The sequence below is a fragment of the Lissotriton vulgaris genome, chromosome 8 (assembly GCF_964263255.1).
Source record: "Lissotriton vulgaris chromosome 8, aLisVul1.2, whole genome shotgun sequence".
Taxonomy (NCBI): Eukaryota; Metazoa; Chordata; class Amphibia; order Caudata; family Salamandridae; genus Lissotriton; species Lissotriton vulgaris.
The window spans coordinates 1,506,746,232-1,506,763,121 of NC_141696.1; the positions used below are offsets into that span (position 1 = coordinate 1,506,746,232).

General features: G+C 44.3%; 2 protein-coding genes across 2 annotated transcripts in view; one reads left to right on the forward strand and one right to left on the reverse strand.

The window, feature by feature from the left end:
- NDC80 (NDC80 kinetochore complex component) overlaps positions 1 to 16,890 on the forward strand; it is a 288,742-nt gene that overhangs the window by 81,652 nt on the left and 190,200 nt on the right. The gene's annotated exons all lie outside the window — the stretch shown is intronic.
- Positions 1 to 16,890, reverse strand: part of TAF13 (TATA-box binding protein associated factor 13) — a 40,539-nt gene that overhangs the window by 22,394 nt on the left and 1,255 nt on the right. The gene's annotated exons all lie outside the window — the stretch shown is intronic.

A 16,890-nucleotide genomic window follows, 5' to 3' on the forward strand; every position in this document is an offset into this window, starting at 1 on the left:
GGACATCAAGCAGAAGATCTTAGATGGAGTGTAATAGAAATGTTACATAATAAAACCCACAACGCAGAAAGAATCCTGTTCGAAAAGGAACAGAGATGGGTGGACCGATTAAAAACAAACATGGAAGGACTGAACGAGGATGTCCCTTGACACCAATTTACTAAATGATGAAATTCAGTTTTAAAAAGAAACAACCGAATGTCCCCAATCATAATCCGCACAACCACCAAATGAATTAGAAAATGCAAAGGGTGGCATAAGAGATCATATAATCCTTGATGCCTGATGTCCAAAGGTTGTGTATCAGGAGAAATATGTATACAGTTTCTAAGATACGAATACTCTGAGTATTATGAAACTAGAAAAACAGGTCAGAAATGATCTTAATGTCTAAGAAGGCCCAGACTACCACATGTGTCTGCCCTCCCTGTTTATCATTGCTTGCAAAGAAAGAATCGTTTCATACTTCATTGGCACACAACGTAAAATAACTGACCTAAGATTATTTGCGAAACAATAGTGAAGATAGTGGCAGGCATAAAAAGTAGTATTTGAAATTTCACCTTTACCGATATAAAAAAAACGTTTAAGACTGAAGATAAAGAATACTACAAATGTATCCCGTCCTGTTTCTATGTTGATGTTCGCTTGTAGTAAAAGTAAAGGACACCCAGGAAGTGTATTCCACTTCCGGGGGTAGAGTCAGCACTAGACACAGAAACGCTGCAAGCGGGTAAGGCTAACACCTGAGAGAGATTTCCAGCGCGTAAGTAAAACTTTAACTAAATGATGTTTCTGTTGCTTTACTTACAGCCTGGGATCAGTGCATCCTTAACCCCTGAAGAAACGTGCATGAAAGTTAACAGAGGTAATAATGGTCAATATGACAATAAACGGAGAATTGGTAACGGGCGAAAACGCTACCATTCACCACTATATTTTAAAAATACGCAACTTTACACTGTGAAGAAACACATTTATTTAAATAGCGGAATACCCCGACAAAGTGGGCAAAGACAACGGACCACTCGTAATGATAGAAGCAGAACCTTTGATAACAACCATCCACACATAGCTGAACCACGATAGTCTCCATACCTACATTATTCTAGTAAGAATTTAGGCTATAATGAGCCAACTGCACTTTCAACTCAAATTGAGCAAAGAACTACATATTAATGTGTGCTGTGTTATATATGCATACTCCGCATTGTTTATGTTTCTGTATTTACAGGTGCATCATTACCTCCAAAAGAAACAGTGGCTACACAAAAACCACTTAAATTACTGCACAAATCGTGTGAGTATCATTGTTTAGGTCCTGATGAATGCCCCATAGACCGGATGGGCATGGTGGGGCAGAAACATGTCGACCGTTCTTTAAGTGGTATAATAGGATCCAGTAACACGATCTACCAGTATACCCATGTATATGTTTTAATAACAACCCTCAGCCAATCTTAATTAAAAGTTACTTCAGGTAGTAGGCTTGTTTTTTAATATTTTTGAGGGCGATTACCTATCTCTGGACACTATTGCATTAACCAGAGGTTGCCTCCGGCTAGAGGCTTGCATACAGTACAATTAATAAACCCAATGATAATGCAATAACGCATGTGTAAAAGCGGAGAATCAAGATATACCGCTAACGATCTTACCATTGCGTTTATGAGGGCTTTTTAAAGTGAAACCTAGGTAACGCAATTACAAGTGTCCATTCTCACTCTGATTTTTGGACAAACTAATTAAGCCTTCGAAATGAAATGCCAGCACTTTAAAAAGCAGTTTAGCGCAAGCGCTGTGCAGGTAAAAACCTTAAAATAGTTCCAGAAAAGCGCACAGAACCAGTTCTTTGGCGACAGGAAACTGATCAGAGAAGCACACGGAGGAACAATAGAAAATAGAATTATACAGCCAATAGAAGAGGAGGAAAAGTAAATGACAAGCACAGAAACCAATGAAAAGCAAGGAAAGCAAAGGGGTGGGATGTAAGCCCCATTTAAGATTTATATTAAAAACAATAAATTTCACAAGCACAGTTCAAGTGCTTGCAAAACCTAAAAAAGGGACATCATAAACGCGTGTTGTTTAAATAAATATTATTGCAACCTCATTCCCAGGTAATAACCAATGTATTTCATAGCACACTGTTAGGAAAAACGTTGGATCGTATCTGCAAAAGTGGGTTTTAAAGTAACAAACAAATGATTTAAGCACATAGGTTTAAGGACAGCAGGCAGGCTATTTTCTGACGTTCTTTCTTTTGGTCATCTGTGGAAGAACCGTGCACCATAAGACTTCAGAGAGCTAAGACAAACACCCATTTTCAAGACTGGCACTGCTCAGGGTTTTCATTGTTGATGACCCTGAATACAAGTATTGCCAGGGTGATCATTGAGAAAAGAGTTACACAAATAATTTAATTAACTTCATTGGAATGGTGTATTCAGTAATAAAGACATGAAAAGTATGCCAGCAGCCCCACGTACACCACCAGCTTCTCGCTCACCTACTTCCTTTTATGCTACCACAGATGTCATCCTTATCAGCAACTGATGTCATCTGTATCAGCAACTGACAGCCCATTTCATACTATTGTAAGAGGTGCCTGTAGGCTGCCACATGCATCAGAGTGGTTAGAAGCCAAAACCTAGCATTAGACCCTATTCTATTGTTAAGAAGAGCCTGTGCCTCACTTGTTGACTTTTGCAAGAAGTTGAAAAACCGGCTTTTGGGTAGTCCCATTAGGCACACAGTTCAGGTACTGGAACCAAGCTACATGCGATTGAAGAGTCCCAATCAGGGTGAAACTGGCATGGGTTGTTTGTGTTCCGGTTCAGAGGGGACTTGGCAGTTCAAGGTAGATTGTTCCTATTGGAGCAGGGTCAAGACTGATTTGCATATGGCTAGGTCTAATCTGAGGTGGCATGGTCTGCAAAAGAATGATGGGTTGGAATTCTACACCAAGCGATTGTGCATGGTTAGACTTACTGCAAGCATCCTCCCATCACCTTTTGTGCATTTTATGTAACTCTCCAATATTCCAAGGGCATGCCCAGATGTTGGTCTCTTCCTCGCTGTGCTACTGGAACCAAGCTAACCCCAACTAAAAAGCTCCAATCTGAGTGAAACCGGCTTTGGGTTACTTGAATTCTGGTTCAGAAAGGACCTGGCTTCGCAGGTTGGACTGTTACTAATGGAGCAGGGTCAAGAGTGATTTGCATATGGCTGGATCTAATCTGAGGTGGCCTGGTAGGCAAAAGAACGATGGGTTGGAATACTGCCTCAAGCGATTTGCTTAGACTTATTAAAGCATACTCTCGTTACCTTTTGTGTGTTTGTTTCCTAGACTATCACCTGCTAAACGGAAGGATACCAGCCCGGGTGATAAAGCACTCTACAAATGTGCATAACAATAAACAGTGGCCCTTGTTCTCTTCTTTGTGAGAAAGTATTAAACACTGTAGCACTGTTCCAGGGTTATTCACTAGCATCAGGAGTTATGGCCTATAAACTGCACTGTCAAAGATTGCCTACTCAGATGGAGCAAACTGGCAACTGGAGAGTTATACTATTGGCGAGGGAGGGTTCCCAGGACAGTGCCTTGCACCTTTCTTGGCTAGCAAGAAATCACTCTGCTAACAACTTCTTTAAGGAACAGACAGTCTCAACAATGGTGTACAAGCAGTACTTCGTGCAGGATCCAGGCAGATGGGCATGTTAACATGATGCTCTGAATACCAAAAGGTGAACCATCGGTCTTCATTGGAGGCAGTGCCACGAGAGGAAAACAGCAGCCAAAACACAAATGTAAAAACACAGTAATCTGTCTGGAAGGTTTCTTGAGCCCCCTTTCCAAAATAACATCAGGGCAAAACGAGCTCTCCCTATTAGGCAGAGGGAGGAGTAAAGCGAATAATTAACGGTGCTATTGGTAGAATGCCCTCTTTACTGGCAGGTTAGACAGCGGCGATTCTGATCTCAGACAGGGATGCCTCAAGTAAGCACTAATACATTTGCACAAGTCCAATATGAGCAATCCACTGAATTTCTCATGCCATTAGCAGGTAATCCATTACCCTCTTTAAATGTCGCTACCCATTCTTTGTTCTTCACACAAGTAGCAGGCGGTTCATAGTCTGGGAGGCTGACACACTCTTTGCCGTCATTTTGTGCATCTTTTCACAAGAAGCTTCACAATGGGTGCAATCGCTTCCGCGTGCAATCCTCTACCATATTCCTGTACAGGTACACACCTCACCACAAGGTCTGCAGGCACAGATTTCTTACCTCACAAGCTTCATCTCACTGCTAAATGGGTGAGAAAACAGCAGCGGTACTGCGATACATGGAGAGTTCCCACACGGTGAGCGTAACAAACAATTAGCTACAATCCTAAAACATGGGCTGACGAAAAAAGAAAAAAAAAACAGTGCGCACAAAATAACAAATAGTAAGACCACATGTAACAGGGGCAGATTCCATGAGAGGGACCAAAACCCCAAAAGGAGGGACTATTAAAACAGAATCATCAAAGAAAAGCACACATTTACTAAGGGCAGTAACAGGAATGAATGAAAGGCGATGGGCGTGCTTAAAGCACACAGAGTAGATATAGCATGTCTTGAAGAGACAACGGATGGGCTGCTTAGGCGAGATCTAAACAGGCGAACTGGGATGCTTCAGGACTTCAAACAGCCCTGTGGGATGTCTCTCTTGCAGCTCTGCACAATGTGTTCATTACAGTACTGTGCGAGTTCGCAATGACCGAACCCTTTTGGCTCCTGATTGGCTCCGCAGAACTGTGATGCAAGGGTTAAGAGCATGGTGAAGTGAATGCAGGTTTAGAATGTTGAGTTTGCGGTTACACGCAGACAAATAAAGACGTGTAATACTACACTCCGCATGTGGAGTAGTTATTTACGGGTACACAGGCTTTTGGGGACAAAAATGGCGGCGAGATAGGGGATAAGCAACCCTGTGATTGACAGTGCTCTCCAAGACAGTTTGCCGTGATCCAGCAAATTACTTATGCGTTCCACATGAGCCTGAACTTAAGTGCAGAATCAACGTTTGGCATATGTGGAGTCAAAGCACAACTCCAGCCAGTGTAAAGCATTTGAAGATAACGAAAGCTTCACGAGACGTCAACACATTGTTGGTCAAGAACCTGCTGGGAAGGCCGTAAACAGAGATACTGCACTACTAAGCAACCTAAAAGGTATAGATCATAAGGAGAGATAACCTAAACGGCGGATTCAATCAAGTTTTGAAAGAGCAGCAAATAGCGACAAATTGCAAGATAAAGCTGCAATCAGAGGTGCTGCAAGGCAGAGTTCAACCAGGTGTCACAGTACAAGAAATGCCTAAAAAGCCAAGCAATTCAAATACAAGAAACAGTCATCTGCTTACCAGAACTGAGTAAAGAGATTCATCATACCACAGCATTGGATGGAGTGGCCCAAGAGGAGATGCCCGGGCTGTTCTTACGGTGCCGTCCATTCATGAAGCGGTACACCAGCAACGCTGCCGGGTGGTGACTCAGAACAACTCCAAAAATCTCCAGAAAAGTGAAGGGCTCCAATAGAGACCAAGAATAAGGTAATGTTTCCCGTAACTATCAAAGATGACCCAGAGACCAGCACGTTGCAAGGCCTCAGAGATGGTTTGCATAAACAAGATCACCAAGCAGCGTTGGAAAGAACACTACTTTCCACATCAGTAAGTTCCACCAACGGTTAGAATGCCGCGCCTTGAAATCATCAACATTATTTGATACCGCCAAAGTGCAAAACATTGGAAACAGATGGACACCTTGGATAGAGACATTTGAGGATTTCATTAATGTAATAGAAGAAGCAGATAAGAAGATGATCAAATCTCTCAAGAGTCTGGCTGTTGAAGGTGTAAAAGAAGTCAAAGAAAATGCTGTGAGCTGAAGAAATTACATACTGGGAACACAAAAGCAGCGTTGAATCTTAAGTTCAACCCAATGCCTAATGTAGATTACGAAAGGTACATTTTCAGTTTGGAACGACAAAGTTGTTGAAACCATCGATTACTTTGTTGAAAGACTGGATACGCACATCAAACAATGCAAGTTCAATTAATTTAATGATGAGGAAGCTATACGCCTTAAAGTTATTGACAGATGCCTGTCCGATTCATTCAGACAACAAATGCTGAGAGAAACTCTTAGTCTGGAGCGAGTTCTTGTGGCTGTCAGTGCTGAAGAGCATGCTGATCGACAAGCTGCTGACATGGAGGCCGGAAGTGCCCAGAGTGAGTCAGGTCATGAACATGAAAGTCAGGGTCCATTTGTAGCAACGATTATACACAAGAAAACAAAAGTACAAGCACCTATTTATGAACTTCAAGGAACTGCGTCAAGTGCCTGTTTACTCCATTTCAGCACAGCTGCTGATATGAGACTGATATCAGTGAACTACAACATGAATGCCCACACGAAATAGCAAATCAGTTTGCTTCGTTGCTTCATGGGTTAAGAAAACTCAAGACTAGGACAGTACAATTACATATTAATGAGGACATCTGTCCGATTGCTCAAAACCACAGACAAATTGCATTTCATCAACAGGAAGCCGTTGAAAAAGAACTTGAATCCTTACTCAAGCATGATATCAATGAGCATAGTGGTGGTACCCGAAAAGACAATGGAAGAGCTGTATACAGCTGTGTAGATATGCGTCAAGTGTACAAGGCAATTGAAAGAGAGCGACATGATAACAATTGAATGGTGCGAAGGTCTTCTCTCGCCTTGATCTGAATAAAGGATATCAGTTGAAACTGGAGGAGAATTGCAGGTACATTACAACCTTTTCTACACATTGATCTGTTCCGTATAAAAGACTCATTTTGGTGTGACATCAACTGCAGAGACAAGATGCCATTCAACATATCATACAGCCGGTCATGAAAGCTTTCCATTATAGTAATGGCATATTGGTGTTCAGAGCTACACAGAAGGAGCACGATAAAGCACTGATGCAAGTGTGTAATCCGCTCGCTGATGCAGGTTTAACTTTGAATGCTGAGAAATGTGAGTTCCATAAGAAAAAGGTAAAATTCTTTGGCCATATCTTTCCTGATGGGGGTATGGCTCCTGAAAGTGCAGTCATTGACAACTGCCAGTCCCCCACAAGATATTTCCATGTTACGTTCCTTCCTTATCAACTACTGTTCTAGATATTTGCAAAACTTTGCCATCGTAAGTACTCCGTTAAAAGACTTGACGAAAACGAATGCGTCATGTCATTGGTCACATGAATGAGAGCAATGCTTCAAGAAAATCAAACAAGCTATTAAGAATGCTACTGAAATTGCATACTTTGATCCAAAGCGTCATACAGAGGTTGTTGTTAACGCTAGCCCAGTCAGCTTAGGGGCAATACTTGCTCAGCAGGCACCCAAATGCTCAAAGACATATTGTGGCATATGCAGGTAGACCTTTGTCCCAAATTGAACGTGCTTATTCACAACCTGAGAAAGAAAGTTTAGCAGTGGTGTGGGCTCATTAACATTTCCACTCATTTTTATATGGAAAGCCTTTCACACTTGTGATAGATCAACAAGCATTGTTGACCATCTTTGGCAATCCAAAGGCCAAATTGCCTTATCGCATTGAACGCTGGGGCCCACGATTACAAGAATACAACTACACAATTGTGCACTGTCCAGGGAAAGACCAAAACCCTGCAGACTACTTCTCACAAGCGCCTCTACAGTGCATTGGTACCCCTTCCAAGACAGCTGAAGCAAGCGTACATACATTTCATTGTGAAATCAAGCACACCAGCTTCCATTTTCTTAGAACAAATTGTTACTGCCACAAGTCAAGATAATGATATGTTAAAACTAAAGAACATTGTTATGCATCAGTCTTGGAACCAGTACACTCGACCTCTTACCAGTGACAGAGAGGTACCAGAAGTTTAAAAATGTCAAAGATGAACTGTCCGTTACTCATGAAGGCATTATTCTGTGAAGTTTTTGAATTATTATGGAGAGTCTGCGATAACAGATAATTGAAGTAGCGCTTGAAGGACATTGTTGAATCAGTGCAACAAAACGAGCTCTCCGAGACGGAGACTGGTTTCCTCATCTCAATGAGAGTTGAAAGGCCGGTCATCTTTGTAACTGCCTTTCATCGAAAATCACAGTCGAGAATTCAGATACTTTCTCAGTCATCTTAATGTGAAGCAACAGAAGAGCACACCTCTTTGGTCACAGGCCAATTGCCTTGTCAAACGTTTCATCAGTACGCTGTTCAGCGTGCTGTAGAGGAAAAGCTTGACCTTAAAACTATCTTGAATTCTACTCTTCAAGCTTATCGTTCGAACCCTCACTCTACCTCAACTGAAAGGCATGCTACCTTGATGTTCGGGAGAGCCATGACAACCAATTTTCTTCAACAGACCAATAGAAGCTCAAGTACTGAGGAAGAAACCCATACAAAAGACTTGGATTGTAAAAGGAAAATGAAGATCTATGAAGGTAAGCGCTGACATGCAATAGACGTTACTTTCACTAGAGGCAATTGAGTGCTTGTGCATCAGTCTAGAAGACAAAAATCTGATGCTCGCTTCGATGTTGAGCCATTTCATGTTGTGACTAGCAAAGGACAATGGTGACTGCCCAGCATCCTGGAAAGTCCATTATACGAGATTCCTTGCATTTCCAACAACTTGCTCATCATGTACTGATGTCAATGTAGAGACTGGGTCTCAAAGGACAATTAAAAGCCCTTGACCGCTGTTATTCCTACAACACCAAAGCAGATCACATACACTTCTACTGCCTGACCCTGAAGACACGATTAGGACGCCACAAAGATTCATTTAATAGCTATGATTGTATATATGTTGTTTTTTTTTTATTATTTAACAGAGAGGGAGATGTACGGTCGTGCAAGTTATGACTGAGATGATGGGGGAAGATACATCACAGAAGGTGAAAGGAAAAACATTTTTACCTTTAGTGAAGCTAATTAAAATAAAATGTGAACACCTACAGAGAAGCAAAGCCCACAGCCAGGAGAGGACCAGCCCTAAACCAACCAAGAACCAGCTCCAAATCCTCTGTTGCTGCCCAGCCCGGACAGCATTGGTATGAATAACTATACAGGGTCTGCCAGGCCTATACAGGAATTAGGCTTTGCAGACAGGCTGGTCAGATAGGTCAGTGTGTGCTCTGTTTTTTTGGCTGTTTGTGGGCCTGTTTTATGGTCTGATGGGCCGGTTTGTACTGTTGATGTCTCTGATACTAAAAGAAACATTCAGATCCTCCAGGATTTTGCGATTTGTAAAAATGTAGTGATTATTACAAAAGTGCCAGCGAAATCTGCACTTTTGTAAAAATGTGGCGATTTTTACATAAGTGCTATTGATGCAATGATTTGTGAAATAGGATGATCTGCGCTCTGTGATGCGCTGCGAGCCTTGGTTCACAGGCACCAACTGCTGTGGTAAGCTGGCTCCGTCTGAGGTTGCGAGCGGTCATGGTCAGACCGCGGGGATGCGTTGAGGATGTGTGGGGAGATTGTGCACAAGGCAGGACCAGGGCACACTTGCTTCACATGCGGCTGCACCGAACCGGCAGGAGCTTTCGGCAAATAGAATGCGAGAATTCCTGGCGGCAGACAGAGCGAGAGGCTGAGAGAGCGACATAGAATCACGTTAAACATTTCACTGGATAGGCCCATAGACCGTACCGAGGAAAACCTGGGACGGAGTCTCACACTATTAAGCATACACGAAGGAAGCGGTGTAAAAACGATCTGGAAAAAAACACATGAATGAAAACCTGCATATAGTAGAGAGCAGGGGTGATGGAATGTATACAAACCGGAAAGGTAATTAGGCAATTAAAGCTTTGTGTGTATGTAAACTACTGGAACCTGCTACCAAGAAATGTGCTTCTTAAGACAAATGGTTTTATTTTCTCAGATTCATCTTGGTCACTGGGAGTCAGTTGTTTATGTAGCACTCTATCATTTAAGTTTCAAAACTCTGTAGCCTATGATATGATTGACCAACTCAAATGTGCCTTTATCGGTTTTGTGTAAACCTGCAGGGGCTTAGCCCAACTGTGGTAAAGGGAACAGAAGCTAGGACCACGTGGAAGGTTCAAGTAACCACAGTCGTTGTATAGCACTTCCTGTCTGCAAATTCATGTTGAAATGGACAGAGGGTAAAGGCAACCTGGATTAAGTAGGTCAGAGTGGGGTGGTGATGGCCAGAACACTTGGCCATCCCAGAGGTTACAGAAAATATAGAATGGACTCCCATTCCCCTCCTGTGTTTTCCCCCCATCCACCCATTATTATCCTCTAGAAGGTGGGGGGACGGACGGACACCAAAGCTCATTTAGAATGTTGGCATGAGGCAGAAAGAGTTGGCAGCTGCTGGAGGATTGAAGAGGAGAGATTGGAGGCATTACGTTTAATATAACTGAAGTGGACCATCCTACTCAACTGAAGGACGTCCTCCTAAACCGGCATCTCAACTAGCGGGTCGTCTATCATTCAGACCGTCAAGTTGACCTTCCTTATTATTCTTCCTCCTTCCTGCTCAACCACAGATTTTATATGATGCTCTGTCTATACTTGTTATCTGTAATGTGTACATTTACGGTTGTGAAGCGCTCTTGATACCTTTGGGTCTAGCTAGCGCTATATAAAACTCTTAAATATATATCATTACCTACTGTGCAATAGTGACTGCAACAGATTCACCAACATGGTGATAGTGCGACAGATAATGTGATACATTTACTGGCTAAATCACTGGCAGTGCTTCGCTATTATGTGCACAGACTGACTTACAGTGAAGGAGATAGTATGTTAGATGAACTCAGGGCCATTAGAATGTGCCGCAGCGTGCCCCAGCGTAAGGTGCGTCTTCCTGCTGTTTTTGCCTTCTTGATCCTCGAAGCGCTGGGAGCTTCTCTGACTCTGAGCGAGACCTGTGGTGGCTGTATAGCGAGAACCAGGATCAGGAGAGACGTGCTAACAGCAGCGCGGGGACTTCAACTCCCAGACCTGACTCTGCCTCACACCTGCAGCGGGGGTTCAAGCACAGCCCCTTGCCTACGCCATTTAACTTCCGGTTCATACCGCTGCGCGGGAGAAGTCCGGGATAAGGGCGGGACCGTCCAAGGCCGCCACAGGCCGGAGGAGGCTGGGCTAGGCCACCCCTCTAAGGTTTTACATCGCTTCACAGCCCACTCTGTAAGCCTAGTCCCTATTTTTACTTGTGTTTTATATCTTCCTTAGGACTCTTCTCTAAATGCCAATGTCCATGCAAGCAAGTAAGGGAAAAAGGGCGGGGTGAGGGAGTGTTGTCTGCGGTACACTAAACAACTTCATAACTCGGGCTTTCTCTGTTCTAGAGAAAGAAATAGCCATTACCGAGCGAAGGATCTCTACCGAGCTATTAAACAAGCGTTCGTCGATAGGGTTATTGGCGTTAGCATCCTCGCCGACCCCTACCCTAGAGACTGATATTGGATTAGACCGTAAAGACGTCTCTATTGGGTGTACTATCGAGGAGGTGGAGACATAGGGCCCTGCCACACCTGACAATACATCTGGTCAGGACCCTCTGGACCTATCGGCCTCAGTGAGTACAACTATTGAACATGGCGAACATGAACTAGGGTGTCTCACCAGTCCCGCCCAGTCCTCAAAACCTCATTGTGAACCTTGACCCCCCTAGGTCCAACAGTAATAACAATAATAACACCCTGAGTAAAAGGAAGAGGGACAGGAAGTGACCGGAAGGGGGTTCGCCAGAAATCTAATAAAAAATTCAAGGTCACAGGCCATAACAACAGTAACAATGATAAGGAAAAGGGGAGGGTGGGGAACTTAGTCAAGCCAGCCATAAATTCAGGTACACCGATAGTACATCTCCCGGCGACGGACCAGAGCCAACTATACCACCCCCAACCCCTACTATCCCCACAGAGTCTGCAGTACAGGCCCCCCCTCTGGCTCAATTTGAGCAAGTCGTAAGATCTCTTGTTCTCCCGATACTAGAGAGGGTGAAGGTACTAACAACGAGAATAGACAGATTTGAACAAACGACTCTTGACAACTTTTTTTCACTTAAAACTCTGATTAAATTACATTCTAGACCGGGGCATGAAACTTTTGAACAGGGGAAGACGCCTGAATTGGACTCTGTAACTACGCCCGTATTGCTGCAGGATAAAGTAAACCCCGATGCTAACCACAGACCCCAGCCTGGTGTCACTTTGGGAGCCGCAAACAACGTGCGGAATAGCGCGAAGGGAGCCAGCAAATCCCCATCCTCTACTATACATAAGGAAAAGAAGAAAGATGCCTCGCAGCAGGCTACTGCCCGTAGCCCCAAAGTTGCTAATAATTTGAGCAAACCATCTATGCCAGGTAATGGTAGCCTAGTGCAACGCCAAGAGCCAAGCAAATTAGCGCCCTCTTCACAAACTACTAGACATGTCAATCTACCCCCGTAGTGTTCGCCGTTTGTAGTGGTCCTGACTGGAGTCCCGCAGCTAGAACCTGGCAGGCGGGAATCATATCAAGAACTCAAAAAAAAAAACCACTGGCTAAATGTTAATAGACCATTGCAACCCTATATGAACGGCCAGATCCTCCATGTGAGACGAACCCACTGGGTTGGGAATAGGACCAAGGATATCCCAGGGGATTGCATCCTAGTAAATTTTAGAGATGCTAGAGTTGCAGGCTTCATATATTCTCAACAGGGTTGCCAGGAGGGCAGTGTGATCAGAACTTGTGACCTGGGATATTTCTATTCCCTACCAATGCACCCACACCAACTGTATGCGCCTCAGTCTTTTTATGGAGGGTGGCGGAAGGACATTCCTATTCACAGCAACCACCCAGTTTGGCATGCAACACCTCACAATGCCCATTTTGATTTTAACCCGTATGGGGCTGACTATGTACTGACACGATCCTCATAAGCTAATGAATAGTAACAAAAACTGTGTGATAGACTTAGATGGAGCAATCTCATGTGAGGATCTGCGGGGCCACCAGGTAAACATCAAGGTAGGCTCTTGCCAGGTCCCTTCTTCCCTGAATGCATCCCCTGAGGGTAAATTCAATGGGTCTGGAAGTTTTCCCTGTCCTGTTAATTCTAGCCAGACAAGTATTATTATGGAACCCATCCGGGAGGTGGTCAGCCATTCACCAGGTAATCCCCTAAATCACGTAGGACCGGCCCTAGATGCATCCCCCTTGAGGATTTTGAGCTGGAATGTAGCTGAAATTTTAGGTACCCGACTTGAACGAGCTCATTGAGTCCCACGCAATTTGCATGTTTCAAGAGACATGGAGCTTGGTTCCACATTATAAAGTAGGGTATACTATCTTTTTCCTTCCAGCAGTACCTTCCCAATCAGGCAGAGGTCGCCCCTCGGGTGGGCTCCAGATATGGGTGAGCATTTCGTTGGATTGCCAGATCACACAGATCCAAAGTAATTCCCCCGATATCCTAGCCCTGTCCCTAAGCGAAGGGCATAAGGGCAATAAATTGGATATCTACAATATATATGCCCGTGGAACGAAAGGAGGAACTCCTTCACCTGAGATTAGTCTTCTGGAAAAAATGCTTAGACAGCGGCCCAGTGGTGTGCATGTTCTCGTCGCAGGGGACATTAATTGTAAATATGAGCCCCTTGCAGCCGAGAATATATTGGACACGGACGAGGAGGATATTAGAAGCGGCATCCCAATTCTTAACTTACCGCCCATAAAGAGGTGGTCGCAACGAGCCATCCAGCTGAACTCGCTGGCTGCCGAATTTGACCAGAGAGCAGTACACGGCAGATCAGCTTCAGACCAAATGGGGGCCCTTACCTTCAATAGAGTGAATCATACCTCTAGAATAGATTATATCTTTCTTGATTTTAAACTTTGGTAGCTAATGAAAGATATGGAAGTCCTCCCTACCACCGATAGTGACCACAATTCCCTATCGCTCCATGTCGACTCATTGTGGCCAAACATTGGAGATCTTAAACTTGCGGCTCCAACTTTGTCAACTAAAGAAGCACACCCATCCAACTGTGGAAGGCGCCTGAGATGGCCTAGAATTGCCCTTGACGAAGGCAAGCTGAAGGGTATTGAGGAAATCATAGTAACAGCACTGGTTGATCTTGCAGATCAACCTGTCCTGTCTAAGGTTTCTGAAATCTTCCAGAAAATGATCACCTCTCTGGGAGACCTCTTTCTCATCCAGACCCCATCAGCACAGAGAAGGAAGCCTCAAATGGCGGTTGCCAAAAAAGGCTGGTAGAACAATGAGTGCCGCAAAAAGAAATCAGTGTTAATTAAGGTAGTCAAGTCCAGGCAGGTAGACCAGCTAAAATGGGCTAGGAGTAAGTACAAACAGGCTATAGCATCAGCAAAAAAGGACAGGGAAGATCAATACTGGGAAGCACTGAAAGAGGCAAGTTTAGGGAGGGATGCGCAACGTTTCTGGAGTATCATTAGAGAAAAGAACAGGCCAGACGGAACCCTGATAACTTGCAATATATCAGCCCAAAGGTGGTCTGATAACTTTTCGAAGCTGTATTCATGTTCCCAGAATGTCTCACTACAGCACAATGTGCAAAACCACCCAGGAATTATGGAGGATTCCAACATTTACCCCTTCACACAAAAGGAGGTAGAAAGGGTAATTGACTATATTGTTCCCCGCAAAGCTGCAGGGCCTGACGGCATCCCAGGAGATCTTATCCGTTTTGACCGGCCGAAATGGGCAAAGATCATTACTATGTTAATTAACGCTATGGTAAATGGTGCACAGGTCCCTGAGTCGTGGAAAAGGGGCAGAGGTCGTCCCTATTTTTAAAAAGGGGGATAGGGACGACCCTGCCAACTACCGACCAATACGTTTACTGGACTCCTCACAGAAAGTAGCAGGGAAGGTGATCCTTCAGAGAATCCAACAATGGATGAGAGCAGAGTCCTTTCTGCTACTAGTGAGGATGCACGAAGGCAACTTCGCACAAGTAAGGTGGGGCCAGCAGGGGCAAAAGACTGGTAGAATTCCGGTGAATAGGGGCATCCGCCAGGGATGTGTTTTGGCTCCCACCCTGTTCTCTTTATACGTGAACCGGGTGGTGCAGCACATATTGCAAATCCCATCTGATGCACCATCCCTGGCGGGCGAAAAAATTCGAACTCTCCTGTTCGCCGACGACACCCTGTTCATCTCTAAGTCCCCTGTTGGCCTACAGACTCTCCTAGATAGTTTCCAAGCATTCTGCACCTTGCGAGGCATGGTGATAAACACAGATAAAACCAAATACCTGATAATAAATCCTCCAAAAAAACACATTAGGGCCCCTGTCCTGAATCATGTCCAACTGGAGAGGGTTACAGTTTTTGATTATCTGGGCATTCGCATCTCTGACAACATGAAGTGGACATCCCACCTACAGAAAATGCTACTATGTCATAAAAGAGTAGGGGGGGACTATCCTTCGAGAACAGCGTTGCGCAACATCTAAGCCTATTGCCCCTGTGGTAGCCATATACAAGGCTAAGGGAGTGACCTCTGCTCTGTATGGTGCAGAGTTATGGGGATTGGGTAACGTGGACTTGTTGACGAGATCCGAAAATAAGTTCTTTAAGGACCTAATGGCGCTCCCCCAGAGCACGCCTATGATCCCCCTGATCATGGATTTGGGTTGCCATGCGATATCCGACCTCGCCAAACTTCGACCACTTTTACTATGGGCTCGGTTGTGGCGCGCCCTGGAGTTAACCAAGTACGCAGAGGGCTTGTCAGAGGTCATGTCCATGGTTGGTTGGCACAAAATCAGCTGGCTCAAGCACGTCAAAACACTCTTATGTTACTTGGGCCTTAAGGACGCCTGGGTAACTAAATCTGCCCCCCCAAAGTAGTATTAAGAATCTACTGGAATTGGGTAGCGTCCAAACAACGTTCCAACCCTAACCTAGGCAGGGTTACGGAAAGCTTTATGGGGATTAAAGATGTCAGGAATGGAAAATAAAACAATATTAAACACTCATTTTATTTTTCCTTTCCTGCAGTCTTGTGGGCGGGGCCAGGAGGGTGACAGGCACTGAGGGGAGTGGTAGTGCACTCCCTTCACGGCGCTAGACGGTTTGGGTAGTGCAAAATGTGCCATGCCAAGCCACTGGTGTTGTTTGGTACTTGCAATTAAGAAACAAAACACATTTCCTTCACTCAGTGTTCAGTATTACAAGCTGCCCTAGTGGTCCCAATGAGGACTCATTTGAAGCTTCACGCCCGGTCAAGTCCAGTAAGCAGAATACCGTCTTTCAAATGTCTTCCTCTCCCTCGGTGTGCCGATTACAAGAATGGGCTAAGCAAATAGAGGATTGCATTTCCAAGGGATAGCAGCATTCACCCGTGGGCTGCTTCCCCTGTTCCATATCCCAGGTTGCCTATTTCAAAGTGGAATACTCTGCTAAAACAGTTTCCATTGTTTTAACCCTTTCGCTGCTGATGACGAGCTCAGCTCGTCATCACCCACGGGTGTCGTGTGCTGATGACGAGCTGAGCTCGTCATGAAATGAAGCAAAAGAGCAATTTGCAGCACAGCGCAAAAATCCCCGCAGCAGCCATGTGGTTAAAGCTGAAAATGGATGATTATGAGTGAAATAAAGTGCCGCAAAAATGTGGCTAAATTTCCATATTTGTGCCGCTAAATTTCCATATTTGTGCCGGTAAATTTGTTAATCCATGCTGCAATATCCTAGGGGGTCTGAACATTGCCTGCAGCTAGCTAAAATACATGCAATCTTCCACACTTTGCAAAACACTTTATATAGAGTGATTTTACAAGTTCCCAATTGACAACATT